This window comes from Ursus arctos, unplaced genomic scaffold, assembly GCF_023065955.2.
Source record: "Ursus arctos isolate Adak ecotype North America unplaced genomic scaffold, UrsArc2.0 scaffold_5, whole genome shotgun sequence".
NCBI classification, from domain to species: domain Eukaryota; kingdom Metazoa; phylum Chordata; class Mammalia; order Carnivora; family Ursidae; genus Ursus; species Ursus arctos.
Window position 1 is genome coordinate 46127839 of NW_026623067.1, and position 18709 is coordinate 46146547.

At 38.0% G+C, this 18709-nt stretch overlaps 1 protein-coding gene across 4 annotated transcripts in view; it reads left to right on the forward strand.

Annotated features, from left to right (window-relative positions):
- Positions 1–6240: 6240 nt before the first annotated feature.
- Positions 6241–18709, forward strand: part of GPBP1 (GC-rich promoter binding protein 1) — a 72101-nt gene continuing 59632 nt past the window's right edge. The window contains exons 1-3 of one of the 4 annotated variants that reach the window (XM_057307056.1): positions 6263–6625; positions 7874–8843; positions 17536–17726. The gene's annotated coding sequence lies outside the window, so the exon portion shown is untranslated. Of the gene's footprint in view, positions 6626–7873; positions 8844–17535; positions 17727–18709 lie in introns of all 4 variants that reach the window. The other 3 variants (XM_057307058.1, XM_026498934.4, XM_026498937.4) reach the window with 3 other exon arrangements.

The window sequence follows — 18709 nt, forward strand, 5'->3', positions numbered from 1 at the left end:
TACACCTCCAGGGTTCATTGTTTCCTATTTCTAGAGATGATGAAGGATACAGCATATTGAAATAGACCACAAATCTTTTAAAAATCTTGTAAAATGTGTTTTTCACCTTATCTACAACAATTTACAAGCTTATAGTCCTGCTGTAGGTTTAAAATTATAAAAGCTGTGTAAAAAGAGGCTATATTTTAAAAGTCACATATTGGCAGAGAATATTTAAACATTTTTGCTGATAATTTGTGTTCATGCTAATGGTGTTCCTAAGCAAGCATGTGAGCATGAGCAGGGGAGGAGCAGAGGGAGAAAAGAGAGAAAATCTCAAACAGACCCCCTGCTTAGTGGGGAGCCGGACATGAGGCTGGATCCCGTGAGATCATGACTTGAGATGAAACTAAGAGTCAGACATCCAACTAACTGAGCCACCCAGGTGCCCCAATTCTACATGAAATTAAAAAAACTGATCAGAGGAAGAAAATCTTGATAAACTTAAATTTATAATCATGGGTTAAACTGAGGAAACCTTAATATAATCAGGAACATTTTCTAACGGAAAGGAGGTTAGAAAAGAAGCTCAAAAATAGTAATCATCCTTATTATGTTCAAATAAAGAGATAATAGGATTAGTATAAAATGTTTTAAATTAAGAAATCAAATCTTCTGTTAATCTTTAAAATGTAGATAAAATGAAGACTTTTTAAAATATGGGGAATTTTAGAACACACAAAATAATAAATGGATATAAAACTATACACTATGACACAAATGATATAACATGCAAAGAACAAATGCTTAATAGAAATACATTAATATTTAAGGCTCATTATTTCTGGAGCGTGGATTATAGGTAATTTTCATTTGTTTATACTCTTCTGTGTCTGTCAAGCTTTCTACAATTTATACTATTTTTATACTTAAAAAATTGAAATGAATGAACACCAAATTTATCGATCCAATTTGTCATTACATGTCATCACAATTAAGGATGAGATCATTTCAAAGTTAAAATTATACTCTATTATTTTTTCATTTGTTACATAATTTTTTAATTAAAAAAACCCTATTTCTTGTAGAGCACGGATGTTTCTGAAATACTCCTCTTAAGAATGTTTTTATTTTCATTAACCAATCCTTCTTTCATCCTGGTAGTATTTATGGAGTACTTACTTTGTGCTCAGCCTTGTGCCAGGTGCTGGGGACACAGCAGGGAACAAAATGGGCATGGGCTCTTGCCTTATGAAACCCACTGAGGAGAGAGACCCATTAAATGGATCAGCACAAAATTGTGAAACCTGCTAGGAAGAAAGAGGAGCACGAAAGTATTATTATGATTATTTTTCATTATACGAAAGAGAACGCCTTTGTGAGTTTCTGATTTTTTCCAAGTTAGGTAGTTGAGCCTCCACTCAGACTGTCTGTGAACCACGAGAGTGCAATAGCAGGACCACAACTAGTAGTCAACAGAGAATGAGAGGACCTCTGCAGTGACCTGAAACAGGTAAGGCTGTCCTGGTGCATGGGAAAAGGAGCTGAGTGGGTTACGGATGCTTTAGTCATCTGTCCTGCCAGTTATGTTTACTGAGGACCTTCTATGGGTTGAGCATTGTTTCAGGGAAACAGGATGAATGAAACAATATGAATGAAATAGTGTCCCTGACAAGGGTCACACCATCTTGAAAGGGGGACATACAGGAGAAGGAATGCTGATACAAGTGAGTGTAAATCTATGTGAGAGTCCAGAGAAGGAAGTTCTGAGCTTTACCTGATTGTGTTTTACCTGAGTGTTATTTGAATAACTCCTTCTCCAAGGACAAGAAATAAGAATTTGCAAAGCAGAGAGTGGAGAGGAGAAAGGCAATCTAGTTAAAGGGAATAATATTTGCATAGAATGTTTAAGAACAAGGGAAATTCTGAGATCTGCAGTTAGTATGGGGCTAAAACAAAGACTAAATATGGGGAAGCGATGCATTTAACAAAAATTGGAGAATTTACCTGGTGGCTGAAACTTCGCTAGTTGCTATGAATAAATAAGAAAAAGGCATACTTGCTGCTTTCAAGGATATTTGAATTCAGTGGTAGAAATAGGAAATAAAATCAGCAATTACAATCTAGTGTAGTAAGTGTAGGAGAAATGATAAGGAAGGTCCTGGACATCTTTTCAGGCTCAAGGTAGAAGTAGGAATGGGTAGATGATTAATCGAAGTGGTAAGCGTAGGATTTTACAATGGGAACACAAAGGGACACTGGATATGGTTTTGCAGGATTCAAGGTTTCCAACACAAATATTTTATGTTCCTCAACTGTTGCAGATATTTGGGTAATTAAGTTTTAAACATTAACTTACTATAAAATAGTATATTCAGATAGTATAGCAGTGAATAAAACAAAAAATCCTGATTTAAAGAACATTAAAGAGTTATTCTTTAAGCAACATAATGCTGACGAACCCATATACATATATATATGAGTTCATCATATATGTGTATATATGTATATATGTGCATATGCATATGCACATATATACATTTACGTGTATGTATACATATATACATGTACACATGTATACATATACATATATATATACTGTTGTGCTACACTTTTCTCTCTCAATATTTTTTTTTAAAGTAGGCTTCATGTCCAGCGTGGAGCCCAGTGCGGAGCTTGAACTCATGACCCTGAGATCAAGACCTGAGCTGAGATCAAGAGTTGGACGCTTAAGCAACCAAGCCACCCAGGCGTCCACTATGCTTTTATCTCTTAACAAAATATTTTGAACATTTTTCCACATCAGTATATGTCAGTCTACCGTATTCTTTTTTAAGAGCTGTATGGTATTCTGTTGTATGGATATATCTTAGTTTTTATTTTATTTTATTTTATTTTTTTTAATTATTATTTTTTTATTTTATTTTATTTTTTAATGATTATATATTATGTTAGTCACCATACAGTACATCCCCGGTTTCCGATGTAAGGCTCGATGATTCATTAGTTGTGTATAACACCCAGTGCACCATGCAATATGTGCCCTCCTTACTACCCATCACCGGTCTATCCCATTCCCCCACCCCCCTCCCCTCTGAAGTCCTCAGTTTGTTTCTCATAGTCCATAGTCTCTCATGTTTCATTCCCCCTTCTATATCTTAGTTTTTAAACCAGTACTCCATTGATATTTAGGTTTCATAGTTTTCTCTATTACAGTTACATTGGAAATGAATACCTTTGCTTATACATCATCGTATACTGAGGCTAACATTACTTTGGAGCAAATTACTTAATCTCTTTGTGGCTGTTATCTACACAATCATTGAGAGAATTATCAAACTTATTTATTTAAAATTTCTTGAATAGAGCTTGGCTAAAGAAAGGTTCTCTTAAACTACTATAATGTTATATTCATTAATAAATTAAAATAATTATGTGATAAATCCTTTCTTTAGTTTTCACTATATGAATAGAATAAAAGAATAGAAAACATGCTGGTTGGAGATAGGTTCTTATATTTAATTGTTCAGTTTGCTTTTTACTTTTTATTTTTTAATTATTTTTTAAAAGATTTTACTTATTTATTTGTCAGAGAGAGAAAGAGCAAGCAAGCACAAGCAGGGGGAGCAGCAGGTAGAGGGAGAAGCAGGCTCCCCGCAGAACAAGAAACCTGAATGGGGGATGCAGGTCTCTATCCCAGGACCCTGGGACCATGACCAGAGCTGAAGGCAGACACTCAATGGACTGAGCCACCCAGGCTTCCCAGCCATTTTCTTTTTAGGAAGAAGTACATCATGGTGTTTACTTATTTATAAGTAATCTACATCTAACATGGGGCTTGAACTCACTACCCTGAGATTGAGTCACATGCTCTACCAACCGAGGGGTTCAGGTTGGCCCTACATCATCATTTTTAATGGCTTTGTATTTTATATATGGATGTGCTGTACCATAATTTATTTACTCAGTCTCTTCATTTATAGGAATTTAGGTTGTTGTCAGTTTTTTTGTAGTTATAAGCAATATATCAATGAATATCTTTAAAATTGTTGGACACCTTTTCCGTTATTTTATTAGAATTAATTCTAAGTTTAGAATAGCTGGGCAAAGGGTATCTTAAAGAACTTTTTTTTTTTTTAAGATTTTATTTATTCGACAGGATAGAGACAGCCAGCGAGAGAGGGAACACAAGCAGGGGGAGTGGGACAGGAAGAAGCAGGCTCATAGCAGAGGAGCCTGATGTGGGGCTCGATTCCATAACGCCAGGATCACACCCTGAGCCGAAGGCAGACGCTTAACCGCTGTGCCACCCAGGCGCCCCTAAGAACTTTTTTTTTTTTTAAATGAAAGCCAAACTATCTTCCAGAAACGCTGTACAGATTTTGATTCTTCATATGATTAATGCAAATACCTATTCCTTCTACCCTCATCTAGGTCCTTTTAAAATCTTTGCCAGTCTAATGGGTGAAAAGTAGTAACTCATTATTAGTTTTATTTTCATTTTTAAAATTTCTATTGAGGTACAACGTCTTTTCAGATAATTTCTGACATACACATGACTAGCTTTTGTCCTTTGACTTTCTAAGAGATCATATGATTATCTTTTCTTTCATGATTTGTAAGAGCTCTTGATATATTTATTTTGTAAATCAAACATTATTCGATATTACGGGTAGTAACTGAGTATAATTAAATATTAAGCAGTTTGTCGAAAATGTTAAAATTGTTTCTCCATTTTGTTATTTTGTTATTTTATGTCTTGTGCCATTGGAAAGGCACAATTTGTGTATGTGCTCAAATTACCGATTTTTTTGTTTCTTGAATGCACATCATGCTTAGAAATACAGGAGAAGTAGGTCCTGTTCCAGTACATAAATTATTTATACTAAGGCACTGTGGTGTGGTGGAAAGAATGTGGATTCAGACCCTAGCACATTTAAGATGGACAGCCAAGTTGGTGGTGCTCAGCTTCCATGTCGTGCAACCTTAAGCACATTACTTAACCCGAACCAGTGTTCTCATCTGCAAAACGCGACAAATAACACCCACTTCATAAGTTGGTATAAAGACAAAATGCCTAGCACAGACAAGGCATTTTGCTTGTGTTAATGCTCTTTTCTTTTCTCTGCTCTCGGCGAGATATTAACTGCCAGAAGTGTGTATCTCTCCAATGCAGACTAAGCTAAAGGTTGGGAGGTGTAATTTTGTTGAGTTTACAGTCAAAGATTCTATCAGGGAGCTTTTAGAAGCAGTCCATTAAACTACAAACCCCATAATGCATATAAAAGGACCATAAAGTTTCTGGGTATGAAGCCTTTGTGGCTTGGGGAAGTGCGGAGAGCCACGGACTTTTTATTTACGGAATTTTCTCTCATTGAGACACCTCCCCCCACATTTTCCCCTGAGCACATGTGATTACTTTTCTTCCTCTTAGAAAGCTAAGTTCACAGATTTCAAAGTGAGACTTCAGTTACAAAGCGAAAAAGTATCGCAATTAGAGAACTGTGAATACCATGAAATTCATTAAAAAAAACCACAAAATTTTGTGGGGTGTGTGGGCTAGAGACACTGTTAAAATAATTCTCACCTCCTGTAGACCTGGCAGAAAGAAAAATGATAGGCACAATTACATCCAGTAGTCATTTTTACCCTTTGAGAATCTGAGCTTAGTTTCCACCCAGTTAGTCTCTGGTCAGCTACCGGCCTCCTGTACGTATTATTTACGTCCGACACACTCGTATTTGCATACGATGGTGGATCCATTGCTTCAGGGCGCCCAACTGCCCTGCGGCTGCACCGCCAGCGCTCCGCCTGCGCAGGGATGTGTACTGACGAGCATGTGATCTCCCTTCCGCCCAAGCCCGAGCGCGGTACCCGGCGAGTAGAGCGCGCACCGGCTGCTCGGAGCGTCCAGCCAGGGAAGACGCTGAGGCGCGCGCCACTCAAGCTCGCACGGCTGCCTCCAGGCTCAGCCTTCCCCTCTCACCCTCCCGGAGGCCCCACCATCCCCGGCTCCCGGGCGGGGGAGGGGCGGGAGGAGGGGCTCCTCGGGGAGCGGCGGGGAATTCCCCCTTCCACCGAACGTTCCCGATTGTTCACCGTCCTCACGTCAGCAGCAGGGGGTAATCCCCGACTCCAGCTGCTCCTGACGTCACTGCGCGGAGCCACCGCCCCCCACGCGCCCCTACCTCCCGGGCTTCCTCGACGCTCCGCCCCCAGACGTAGCCACGCCCTAATCCTTCCCCCTAGCCGCCCGACGTAGGGGGCGGAGCTTTTTCGGCCGGGGCGTGAGCGGTTGCTTGGGCCAGAAGGTTCTCTGGTGGAGGCGCTCCTCCTGCTGCCCCGCCCAGTAGGTTCGTCCGCACCGCTTCTTCCACACCCTTTCTCCCTCCTCCTTCTCCTCGCCCCGCCTTTCCCCTCCCTTCTCCTCAACCCCTCTAGTTCCTTCCCCGCCTCGCCACCTTCCACGATCTCGCGAGACTTGACCCAGAACATTGCGGATCGGGTCGGCGCCATTTTGGGACTGAGACTGGTTGTGGGGGAGGGAAAAGCGGCAAAAGGGGATTATTCAAAGTACCGAAAACCTCCTCCGGGGATCGAGCGCAGCGGCACCCCCAGGCCAGGGGCATCTCTGGTGTGGCAGAAGGTAACACCGTCTTCTGTGTTCCGCGCTGGAGTCTGGGGGAGGGTGGGGGGTGCCCCTGTCGGCTTTGGGGTTTCAGGGGGTCGGGAGCGGCGTTGGAGGCGCGAGGTGTGAGGCTGCCCGCGGACGCGGTGTGTGGGGGGGGTGGCGGAGAGCAAGGAGAGAGACGGAAGGACGGTGCCGAGAGGCCCCTCTAAATATTTACTCGGCCCCGGTGGAGTGGGGGTGGCGGTTGTGGGGAGGGGGTGGATGGCTTAGGCTTGGTGGTTGGGGGATGTTTGGCGGAGGCTGAGAACGGGTCCGACGCCCTCCGTGCACGATCTTCCTTCCTCCGGCCTCTCGCACACGCCTGCCTCTTTTGGCACTACTGGTCCTCTCAGAGGGCTGAGGGAGTCGAGGCCGAGTTGTGGCCTTCAGTTGTTTCTTCAGTAGCGCGCCCGCTCTTTCCTCCTCGCCCGGGTCGGTGGCCGTAGCTGTGTATTGAGTCGAATGCTACCATGCCCCCGGAGTCCTGTGGAGGCCTGAAGGGACCTATTCTGGTTTTGGAGAGAACCACTCTTAATGGGATTTACGAGAACGGTTTGGTACCTTCCACCCCCTCAGTGTTGGGAGAAACCTGTTTTCTTAATTCAAGGAAATGGGAACCGACACCTTTATTCCACAGCTGCCCTCAGAAGCCAGGGAAGTCTCACCCTCAGGCGAATTTAAGGAATGTTCTTGCCCCATTTCTCACCTGCCTACTTTCTACCTTAGTGGGGAAAATGTGTCTCTTCTTTAAACATTCTAATTTGGAGAGAGCGTCTTTCTCTTTATATCCCTTTTTTTCCTGAGTTGTATTTACTAATGCTCCATGGCACCACACCTGCCTGTTCTTTGGGCCCAGTGAATTGAAAATAGAGAAAATCTTTTATAAGGTTGTGGGCCAGTTTCATAGTTCTAATTTTTACTCGAAAAGTATGGGAAGTTTATATAATCCCCATGTATTATATCCGCACCCCCTTCCCATTTGAAATCACTCCTTGTCCTCCGTAACATCATCTCCCCACCTTTCCCTCTTTTATTTTAAAGTCTTTTTCATCTAGTAGACTGTTTTGGGGAGCTTGCTTGGCTGAGCCTTTTTTCCGACCCCAGTTGAATTACGTAGAAGTGAATTTCTCTCCAGAAGTTGACTCTTCAAGATGGGGGTTAATTTTTAGCTCAAAATTAAAATTCGGTGTGTAATTCAAGTTTTTTTTTTTTATAACTTTACAGGTGATTGAATTACTCATATATGAAGATCATCTTCTAGGTTTTGTGTAAAAGGCCCCGGATATTTGAAGTGGCCATATTGGGATTACAATGTTTTTGGATAATTTTGCCCCAGAAGTTTATTAAAAGTGGCAAGAATCATCTCTGAAGTGAATTTATAGTAGTGAACAGTTCTACAAGCTACTTAAAGAGACCCAGGCATTTCTTCATATTTTGGTTCAAACGGATTATATAACTGGTTAAATTATTTCAGCTGGTGGTATTTTTTTTTTTTTTTTTGCCTCTTCCCCCCCACCCCCCTCCTGTAGTAGTCCTTCAGCCAAAACTGTAAGATATGTTTGATTTGTGTACTGAGTAGTTTAGGCAGTTTCAAATTACTGTTTAAATATTGCTGAAGTTTCTTGGCAGTTTATTTTTTCCTTTATTAAAAGTTTTAGGAATTTTTGACCTCAGCCCTTTTCATGTCACAATGGGACAGCTTTTCTAAATGAAGACATTGAAAGAATACAGAGTTTTTTCCCTTTTATCTTTTATTTACCTGGAAATTTAAGATGTTGCAGTTTTCAAGCAGCATGGTAGTATTGAGATAGCTATGTGTCCCTCTGTATGCTGATGTTCTGGAATGCTCTTCAGATGTGAAATTTTCTTTTTGTTTTTGCTTTTTGGCTCATAAATTGGATATTTCATCTGGAGTGGATAAGTACAACAGTGACAAGTACATGGAATAATAAAGAAGACTTTAAAATCTAAAATCCAAGGAACTTGGCTAATTCTGGAGATAGCCATATGAAAACTTTAAAACAGAAGTATGGGTAGCTGACTTGAAGTAACTCTATGTCAAATAGTCATAGGTTAAGTATCTTCAAAGAACTTGGATATTATTTCAGAGGATACAAAATAAAAAAACAAACTGGAAAACATAAAGATTACAGAGAAAAACCCAACACCTTCCTGTGCAGTCCTGTTGGAATTTGTAAGTATTATATGGTGAGCAAATGTTCATTTGTAAATTGTAATGAGAGTCAAGTTTATTCTGTGTTGGAAGCCTTTCAGTTTCTTGGAATAATACTGCTTGGCTTCAATTTCCTGGACAGTCTGAAGACTACCATTAAGTAAATTGAAATATAGGAAGAGTTAATTTAAGAATATTTCAGATCACATGGTCCATACATATTTTTACGTTTTTGTGCTTATGAAGTAAAGAAAATCCCTGTGGTGAGTATTCACCTTTAGTTTTATGGATTCATAGATTGGTAAAAAGATAGGAAAAAACAAATATTTCATGTGTCTTGCTAGCCAGTTTACTTTCTAAATGTGACTTTAGGCTGCTTCTGAAGGGAGTTTAGTGTTGCTGTTTAGTAAGGTAGTTTAGAGTAAATTATAACGTGTGACTTGGTTTTTAAACCTGATTTTCATAATAATTTACAATTCTTTTAAGTCACTTGATATATTTTCTCTGGAAGGTTATGCTGACTTAAGTTTATAAACAAAGCTTTTTTAAGAAGTTGGAAGTATTGCCGTAATAATAGATCCTTTGACAAATGAGAATTATGTTTTAATAATACTTAAATTTTTCAGTATTGAATAGTAGTGTTTTTAGTTACCATTAGCTATCATATAGAGTTTTTCAGTGATTCTTAGGCATGGGAATGTTTGTTATTAAAAAACTTACTAAAATTTATTTTTTAGACACTAGTAGTGAATATATCAGTGTAGCTAAAATTAGAGTTTATTTCATTTAATTACTTTTCTTAGATAAAAGATTGTAATTTTGAATATTTTGCCACGGTGGCTTTAAAACTTGTCAGTTGCTCCCTTTATTCCAAAACAGAACTTTTTTTCCTGTGCTATTGAATCCTTTTATCTTACTTAGAGTAGAAGAGGTAGTAGAGTCCAGAAGAATGTAGGTATCCAAATAAAGCGTTTATTTTCTGATATAAAATTGAGATTAGAATTAAGTAATTCTGTTAAAATAGACAGGGTTATTTGTGTATTGTCTGTCAGAGCTGTGTGTAGTGTTTCCAGTTGAGCTTCCACCTTGATTTATATTAAAAAAACAAATGGCGAGACCACTCTACACCTTTTTGCTTCAGAGAGACTGCTATTTGTATGCATTTCTCCATTTAGTGGCTTTTCAAGTTACTTGTCTAGGAATATGCCTCTTAAATGTGATTAAAAAGTTGAAGTGAAAATGATCTTTTTTCATAGAAAAGAACATTATGATTATTTTCCTCTAAATTATTCCTACTGATGTTACCCAGAGCCATGTTACAGTATAAAGATAATTTCAGAGACAGGGTTTTTAAGAATTAACTTTAATCTTTGAATAGTCTAACATTGGTGGACTTTGCTTACAGCAGTTGTTCATGGACAGATTTGAACATTTTGATAAATATTATTTTCTTGGCATCAAAATAAATAGCAATAGTAATGGGCACAATTACTGGGCTGCTTCTCCCCTTCCCCTCCCCCACCTTTTTTTCTCCTGTGTACCCTTCTCCATTTTTTTTTTTTTTTTTGTCTTCTGTGCCTAGACTGTAGGTCTAAAAATAATAATCATAGTAATTAACATAATTTATAGATGATTGTGTCACGTATTTTGCTGTGAACTTTATGTAGTATACTTTAGCTCTTAGAATAATTCTGTGAAGAAAGTGCTATTATAGTTACAGTTGTACAGTTGAGAAAAGATTTTGGGAGATTGTGTCTGGGAGAAAGTAACTTGGTTAGGCCCAAGGTTAGGTAGAAGTCTTGACCAAATCTCCAACTCTGACTGGAGGGCTCCATACTCTTAATCACTATGCTATACTGCTTTCTTGTGAATTGTACTTCATTAACTCTTTCTTTTTGAGCATTATTCCTGATATTTTTGTTTTTTCTTCGATATACTGCTTCTCTTTGGTTAGTATTATTACTAGTGGAACTTGGAGTTAAGCTAGAAGGAGGAAGAGAAGGTATTTTTAACGTTGGTATTTGTTAGTAACTATCAGGTAAAACTTCAGTAGTTAAAAATTAAAATGTAGTTTCAGGTTATATTCCTATCTTATACACCCGCATCCTCTTTGCACATGTATGAAGTTCAGTGCATGTTAGCTTTGTTTTACTTTTTCTCTGGTTTTGAACTGAGATTACTCCATAGATTTTTGTGCTTGAAGTTCCTGACATTTGAGAATGGAGGAAGGGATGAATAGTAAGGAAATAATAGGAGTGAGCAGAAGAAAGGAAAAAAAATGAAATTTAGAGAGTTACAGAGGAAATAAGGATGGGAGCCTCTAGTCTGAGAGTAAAGTTAGCAAGTGAGGATAGAACCTAAACCCAAGCCAGATTATTTGTCTTTGACATAACCACCTTTTTTCTGTTTAATTTTTGATAAAAAATTTTTAGATAACAATTTAGATCCGGGCAAGGGTAGTAATATAGAAAAAGGGAAATAGCTGGGAGTTAAAAAGGAGATTTTTGGTTTAGTGTTTGGAAAGTCTAGAAAAGGGCCTATGTGACCTTCTGTATTTTACCTAACCTCTTTGGTCTTAGCTTTTCCAGAAAGCTGTTGGAAATAATTTATATGAAGGCTTTTTGTTAATTGTGAAGTGTAATATATGTGTAACATATTATTCTAATTTCCAGTATTTTGAGATTCTGATACATACATGTTAATGGCATTTCTGGAAACCCATCCGTGCCCTGCCCCTCCCCATTTCCAGTTTCATTTATTATCCTAACTTGGTCCTTGACCAAGACAGTGACCAACTAACTCATCTCTTTGCCTTTTAGCTCCATTCTCTTTTTCTCCACAGTCTCTCATGTGGCCAGAGAAATCTACCTAAAGTATAGCTCTTGGTTTTGTTACTTAAGCAACCCTTAGTTAGGGTGGTGGATTTGGCATATTTAGGGAGAGCAGGTTGGAAAGAGATGTATTCACTGTCCCGTCTTCCCCCTTTTTAAATGTTTTATATGTCAGGGTTTCCTAATGTCAATTTTTTAATTAATTAATTTATTTTTTTTTGCTAGAAAGAATTAGAGACAGTGGTTTGGAAATTCTCTAAAATGATCGTTTTGGGGTTGCTTGTATACTTTTTTGGGGAGCAGGTCCATTACTTTGAACGGGAGCCTCTTGAGAAACAGAATGTTAGAATTACTGATAAACCTTTTGTGGTTGGTTGTTTTTCAGTTTTGCCTGCTTGCTTTTCCCCTTTTTTGTTGGCTGCCACACCCAGCAGAAGAGTTACAGGCATTTGCTCTATATCCTTTCAAGTAATTGCTAGTTTCTGCTTCTTTTTATACAAGGTATCCCACTCATTTTCTTGTTCTTGAGTCATCTTTCTGTTCACAGCTTGGTGAGTGTGATGTTTTGGTGTTTCATTTTCTGTCCTTTAATTCAGTTTACAGATTATATTTTTTGAAACCTTTTAAAAAAGTTTTTTTTCATACTTATTTTTAGCAAGAAAAAGTTTTAAAGTTGTTAAATATGTTCTGTTTCTTTTGAAACTCTAAACTTGCAAATATACTTTAAGAATTTCTTAAACTGAGGGCACCTGGATGGCTCAGTCACTATAAGTGTCAGACTCCCGATCCCACCTCAGGTTTTTGTTTTTGTTTTTTAGAGAGAGAGAGAGAGAGAGAGAGAGAAGAGGGGAGGGGGAGGGGCAGAGGGAGAGAGAGACTTTAAAGCCGGCTCCATCTCACAACCCTCCTAAGATCATAATCTGAGCCAAAATGAAGAGTCCGGTGCTTAACTGAATGAGCCACTCAGGCACCCCTCAGCTCAGGTCTTGATCTCACGGTGGTGAGTTCAAGCCCTGTGTTGGGCTCCAGGCTAGGCATGGAGCCTACTTTTAAAAAAAAAAAAATTATTAAACTGAGAAAAAAAAAAAGTTTTTTAAACTGAAAAATTGTCTTTGTCTTTACATATGCATACTAGTTAAATTAGTTTGCTTTTCAGTGAGTATTAAATACTCTCTTAATGAGTGAGTTTATAAAAAATAGTTATTGGGGCGCCTGGGTGGCACAGCAGTTAAGCGTCTGCCTTCGGCTCAGGGCGTGATCCTGGCGCTATGGGATCGAGCCCCACATCAGGCTCTTCTGCTCTGAGCCTGCTTCTTCCTCTCCCACTCCCCCTGCTTGTGTTCCCTCTCTCTCTCTCTGGCTGTCTATATCTCTGTCGAATAAATAAATAAAATCTTTAAAAAAATAATTATTATCTCACGTGATATCTGTGGGTCAGAAGTTTGGCAGCAGTTTACCTGAGTGGTTCTGGCTCCATATACGTCTTTCATAAAGTCTTTGATATGGTTACTAGGGCTACAGATGCTCAACGGCTTGACCGGGGCTGGTGGATCTTTTTCCAGGATGGTGTACTCATTGGCCTGGCAGCAGTTGATGCTGGCTGTTGTCTGGAAGACTCAGTTCCTTACCACATGTGGCTCTTTTTTCAACTCCTTGGGTTTTTTGTTTTTTTTGGATTTTGTTTTGTTTCTTTTGTTTTTGTTTGTTTTGTTTTGTTTTTTTAGTAATCTGTACTCTCAATTTAGGGCTTAAAATCACAACCCCAAGATCAAGAGTCACATCCACCGAGCCAGCCAGGCGTTTCTCCTTGAGTTTCTTTAAAATGTGGCAGCTGCAGCTCCTAGAGCAAGTGATCTTAGAGATAGGTAGAAGCCGAGATATCTTTTATGACCTATTCCAGAAGTCATTTCTACCACATTCTTTTTGTTCCAAGCAAGTAATTAAGTCTAGCCCGAAACCAAGGGAGTGTAGTTAGATTTCATCTTTTCTCAAAAGAATTTGTGGACATACTCACAAAAACCACAGTAGGAGGTAATCTTTCCCACCCAGTAAAGTTGTCAGCATAATTAGATTTAGGCAGTCTTCACTCCACAATTAGTAGGTTGGGCTGTTACAACTTTAGAGAAGAAAGTATATTCTAAATATAAATTACGAGATTTAAATCTTTCTGCATTTATAGCCACAGTCTGAGCTTTGGAGGTAAGGTATTTTCCCCCTTACATACTAATTTTACAGTCACCTTAATGAGGGAAATTTTTTTTTATCGTGGCAAAAATAAAATTTACCATTTAAGCCATTTTTGAGCGTATATGTAAGTGGCATTGAGTACATTCACATTGCTGTGCATTCATCACCACGTTCCATCTCTAGAACTTTTTTCATCTTCCCAAACTGAAACTCTGTGTACCCGTTAAACATTAACTTTGCATTTTCCCCCTCCCTAGCCCCTGGCAGTCTCCATTCTACTTGTATTTCTATGAATTAGACTATTGTAGGTACTTAGTATAAGTAGAATTGTGCAGTTATTTGTTTTGTAAGTGGTTTATTTCACCTTACATAATATCCTCGAGGTTCATCCATGTTGTAGCGTGTGGTAGAATCAATTTCCTTCCTTTTTAAGACAATCCATTGTGTGTGTGTATCACATTTTGTTTATCCATTTGTCTGTAAATCGATATTTTGGTTATTTCTACCTTTCTGAGATCATGAATAATGTTGCTGTGAATATGGGTGTGCAAATACTTGTTTGACTCCCTGCCTTTTTTTTTTTTTTTTTTAATTCCTGCCTTTAATTCTTTTGGGTATAAACCAGAAGTGGAATTGCTGGTTCATATGGTAATTCTATTTTTAATTCCTTCAGGAACCACCATACTGTTTCTAGGCTGCACTATTTTTTGTTCCTACCAGCAATGTACATGGGTTCCACTTTCTCCGTATTCTTTCTAACATTTGTTGTTTTCAGTAATAGCCATCCTGGTGGTTGTGAAGTGGTATCTCATTGTGGTTTTGATTTGCATTTCTCTAATGATGACTGATGCCTTCTCATTTGCTTATTGGCCGTATTACCTTTCTGAAGAAAGGTGTATTCAGGTTCTTCGCACATTTTTAAATTTGAGTTGTAGGAGTTCTTGATATATTCTGGAAATCAACCCCTCTCATGATGACTAGATTTTGATAACTACTATTTATCAACGCTTACCATATTGCAGGCTGTGTTTTAAGCCTTTTAAGTGAATTAACTACTTAATCCTCCTGGATCGTGTGGGTGGGAATGTCTTCTTGTTCTTATTTTACAAATGAGAAGATGAAAGCACAGAGATTTAAGTCACCAAGGTCACACAATCAGGAAGTGATATTTTTGAACCTACACGTTCTGTATATCCAGAGCCTAGACTTCCAACTATGATGGCTCATAGTTAAAGTTTTTAAGGTGATAATATGGGGAAAGTATAAGTACTACTGTTTCAGGAGTGAGAAGATAACTTATTTTATTCTTAGCCAGCTACTAAGTTTTCTTTTCCTTAGTGAGATACAGTTATGTCTTTTTTATAATATACTGTTAACATGGGTTTATTCTCATTCAGGAATATTTTCCTTTTGGATCACTTCATAACCAGTGTTTACAGTATTTTAGATTAAAAATTGCTTTTCCTAGTTGCCATGTGAAATAAGTGCTATTTCCATTTAATGATTTAAGAAACTTTGAGATTGATTAATTTACCTAAGGTCATCAGTAAGTGACAGAGTTGGGATTTGAAGTTTGCTTATCTGTATTCCTATGTTACAGTTAATTTTCTTAGTGTTCTAAGTAGATCTTATTGTGGAGCAGCGCTGTCCAATAGAACTTTGTGAGATGAGGTAAGCATTCTGTGTCTGAGCTGTTCAGTATGGTAATTGCTAGACGTATGTCCTTATTTGAAGTGTAGCTAGTGCAGATGAGGAACTGAATTTTAAGTTAAATTTTAATGTAAATCTAAACAACAGCGTGTGGCTGCTAGCTGCAGTGTTGGACAGCACAGTTCTAGAGACAGTAGTACAGAATCCAATCAGATCCATAGAACTTTTATAACAAGTACTTTTTAAAGTCCCCTTTATTAACCTGAAATAAAATTTTATGTACATAAGATCATATTAATACGCTCCTAAAGTGAAAAAGATAAGATGGTCATAATAATGAATTATAATATGTCGTAGCACAGATGTGACAGTTCTAGAAGGCTATTGTTTCCAAAACATTTTCGCAAATTTCCAAAACACTCTCTATTTGGCCTCCTTAAAAGAAACAAGCGACTAGTGTTCTTAAATACTTCTGTCCTTCTAGGAAGAAAAGTACCTCAGGTGGATTAATAATATATTAATTAGAATATGTTTCATTTACCTTTCTAATATTTACTGCCATTTCAGTTGAATGGGCAGTCAGCCAACATTAAAGCTATCATATAGTGTAGTGACAGTATTTGGTATTTCTTGAAATGGTATTTGTAGAAGTGTCCAAAAGAAAAGTAATTATCAGTTTTCCTTTGCTACAAATAGAAGGTAAAAATTAGTATGCAGTTTGGATTGGTGGACTTGGTCCTGAAGATAGAGGGAAAATTGTGGGATTACTTAATAATTCCTCAGAGTAGAGAACATAAATTTAGGCTCAAAGTAATACAGGGAAATACTAATAACTAATTTTTTTTAAATAAAAATTAACATTTTAGTAGTTGGTCTTTACAAAAGTTGTGCCTGTTCATTTTTTTTTAATGGAATGTGAGCCCATTTTTAAACTAGGTGTATTGAGATATGATTTACATAGAATAAATTCACTCTTTAAGTGTACAGTTTGAAGATTTATTTATTTATTTATTTACAAATGAGTTGTGTAATCACAGCACCTGAGAATGTAGAATATTTACATCACCCAGAAAGTTACCTTATTGTCCTTTACAGAGTGTCCTCTACCCTTACCCCTATTCTCTGGAGACCACCAGTCCTTTTTTCTTCTCTTCTTATTGTGTATTGTTTTCCAGAATTTCTTATAGAGGGAACCAAACACTGTGTATACTTTTGTTTGTGACTTCTTTCATGCATGTTATTGCAAGTATTTTTAATCCATATTTTTTATGGCTGAGTGGTATTCTCTTGTGTGGATACACAACAAATGTTTATCCATTCTCTGGTTACTAGACATTTGGGTTGTTTCCAGTGTTTGGCTATTGTGAGTAAAGTTTGTATGAACATTTGCATACTGGATTTGGTGACTAGAAGGGTTTTCATTTCTCTTGGGGAAATTACCCAGCAATGTGATTTCAGGGTCATAGGAATTTTGTGTATTTGACTCTGCTAAAAACTTGGCAGTGTCTTACAGAGTGCTGAACCATTTGCATTTGCACCAGCAATATATATTACATAGTTCTGCATTCTTGCCAGTATTTGACGTCAGTCTTTCAATTTCATCTGTGGAATGGGTGTATAGTTTGAATTTGCATTGTGGTTTTAATTTGTATTTACCTAATAATGATTTTTTTTGGTGGTGTCCAGATCTTTTGCCCATTTAAAAAAGATGAGATTGTCTTGTTGAGTTGTAAGAATTATTTATGTATTTTGGATACATGTATTTGAGATACATGTTTTGCACATAATTTCTCAGTCTGTGTTTTGCCATCATTTTTTTTTTTTTCAAGATTTTATTTATTAGAGAGAGAGTGCATGAACTAGTATGGGGAAAGGGCAGAGGGAGAGGGAGCAGCAGACTCCCCACTGAGCAGGGAGTCTGATGCAGGACCATGCGGGACTCGATTCCAGGACCCTGGGATCATGCCAGAGCAGAAGGCAGCAGCTTTTTTTTTTTTTTAAAGATTTTATTTATTTATTTATTTATTTATTTATTTATTTGACAGAGACAGCCAGTGAGAGAGACAGCCAGTGAGAGAGAGACAAGCAGGGGGAGTGGGAGAGGAAGAAGCAGGCTCCTAGCAGAGGAGCCTGATGTGGGGCTCGATCCCAAAACGCCAGGATCACGCCCTGAGCCGAAGGCAGATGTTTAACGACTGAGCCACCCAGGCACCCCAGAAGGCAGCCGCTTAACCGAGTGAGTCATCCGGGCGCCCCACCATCATTTTCTTAATAGTGTGTTTTGAAGAATAAGTATTTTAAATTTTGAAGTAAAATTGGTTTGTGCTTTTTTGTGTCCTAAGAAATCTTTCCCTCTAACACAATAGAAATTTTGTAGTTTAGCTTATACTTTTGGGTCTGTGATACATTTTGAATGATTCTTTTTGGCCTGTGGTGTGAGCAAAGGGTTGAGGTTCTATTTTTCTTTCTTTCCTTTTTTTTTTTTTTTTAATATTGTAAATGACGTCCAGTTGTCCCAGTATCATTTGTTGAGAAGGCTGTGTTTCCCCTTGAATCACTTCGAAATACCTCTGTTGAAACTCAGTTGCCTGTATGTGTGGAACTACTGGTGTACTTACTATCATTCCTGTATATGTTAAGTCAGTAGTTGTAAATACAGATGCTAGCATTTGACTTTTTCTGCTTTATTTTAAAATCCTGATGACATCTTTTGTTTTTTAAAATCTTCTGTAGGAAATATGGACTAAAAGAAATTGTTTTTATGGGCCTGTGAAGTAAGACCTATTGCAGAATAATGCCATCTTGAATTGATAGAGCAATCTTTTGTGTGGCTTGAAGTGTTAGGAATTATCTAGTTGATATTTGAACATACTTTGAAATAAATGACAATATTTCTGTGTTGGAAGTGAGAAAGGAGGATGCAGGCTCTCAGCTGACTTCAGAACGTTGATTCAGCAGAGGTTCTGGGATTTCTTGAGTGTTCGTCGGCTAGAGAAGATGTCCATTGCCTCAGTATGTTTTAGTGCCTACTCTATGCCTGCTGTTTCATTTGTGCTGAGCATTTAGTAGCAAACAAGACAAAAATGTAAGATTCCTGCACTTTACTTGGTCTGCTCTGTTCTGTGAATGTAGAGTAAATAGAGTTCTTAAATTTGAGTTATGATTTCATCTCTTCTAGTAAATAATAGCTATTTGATGATGGCCAGGGCAGCCTTTATA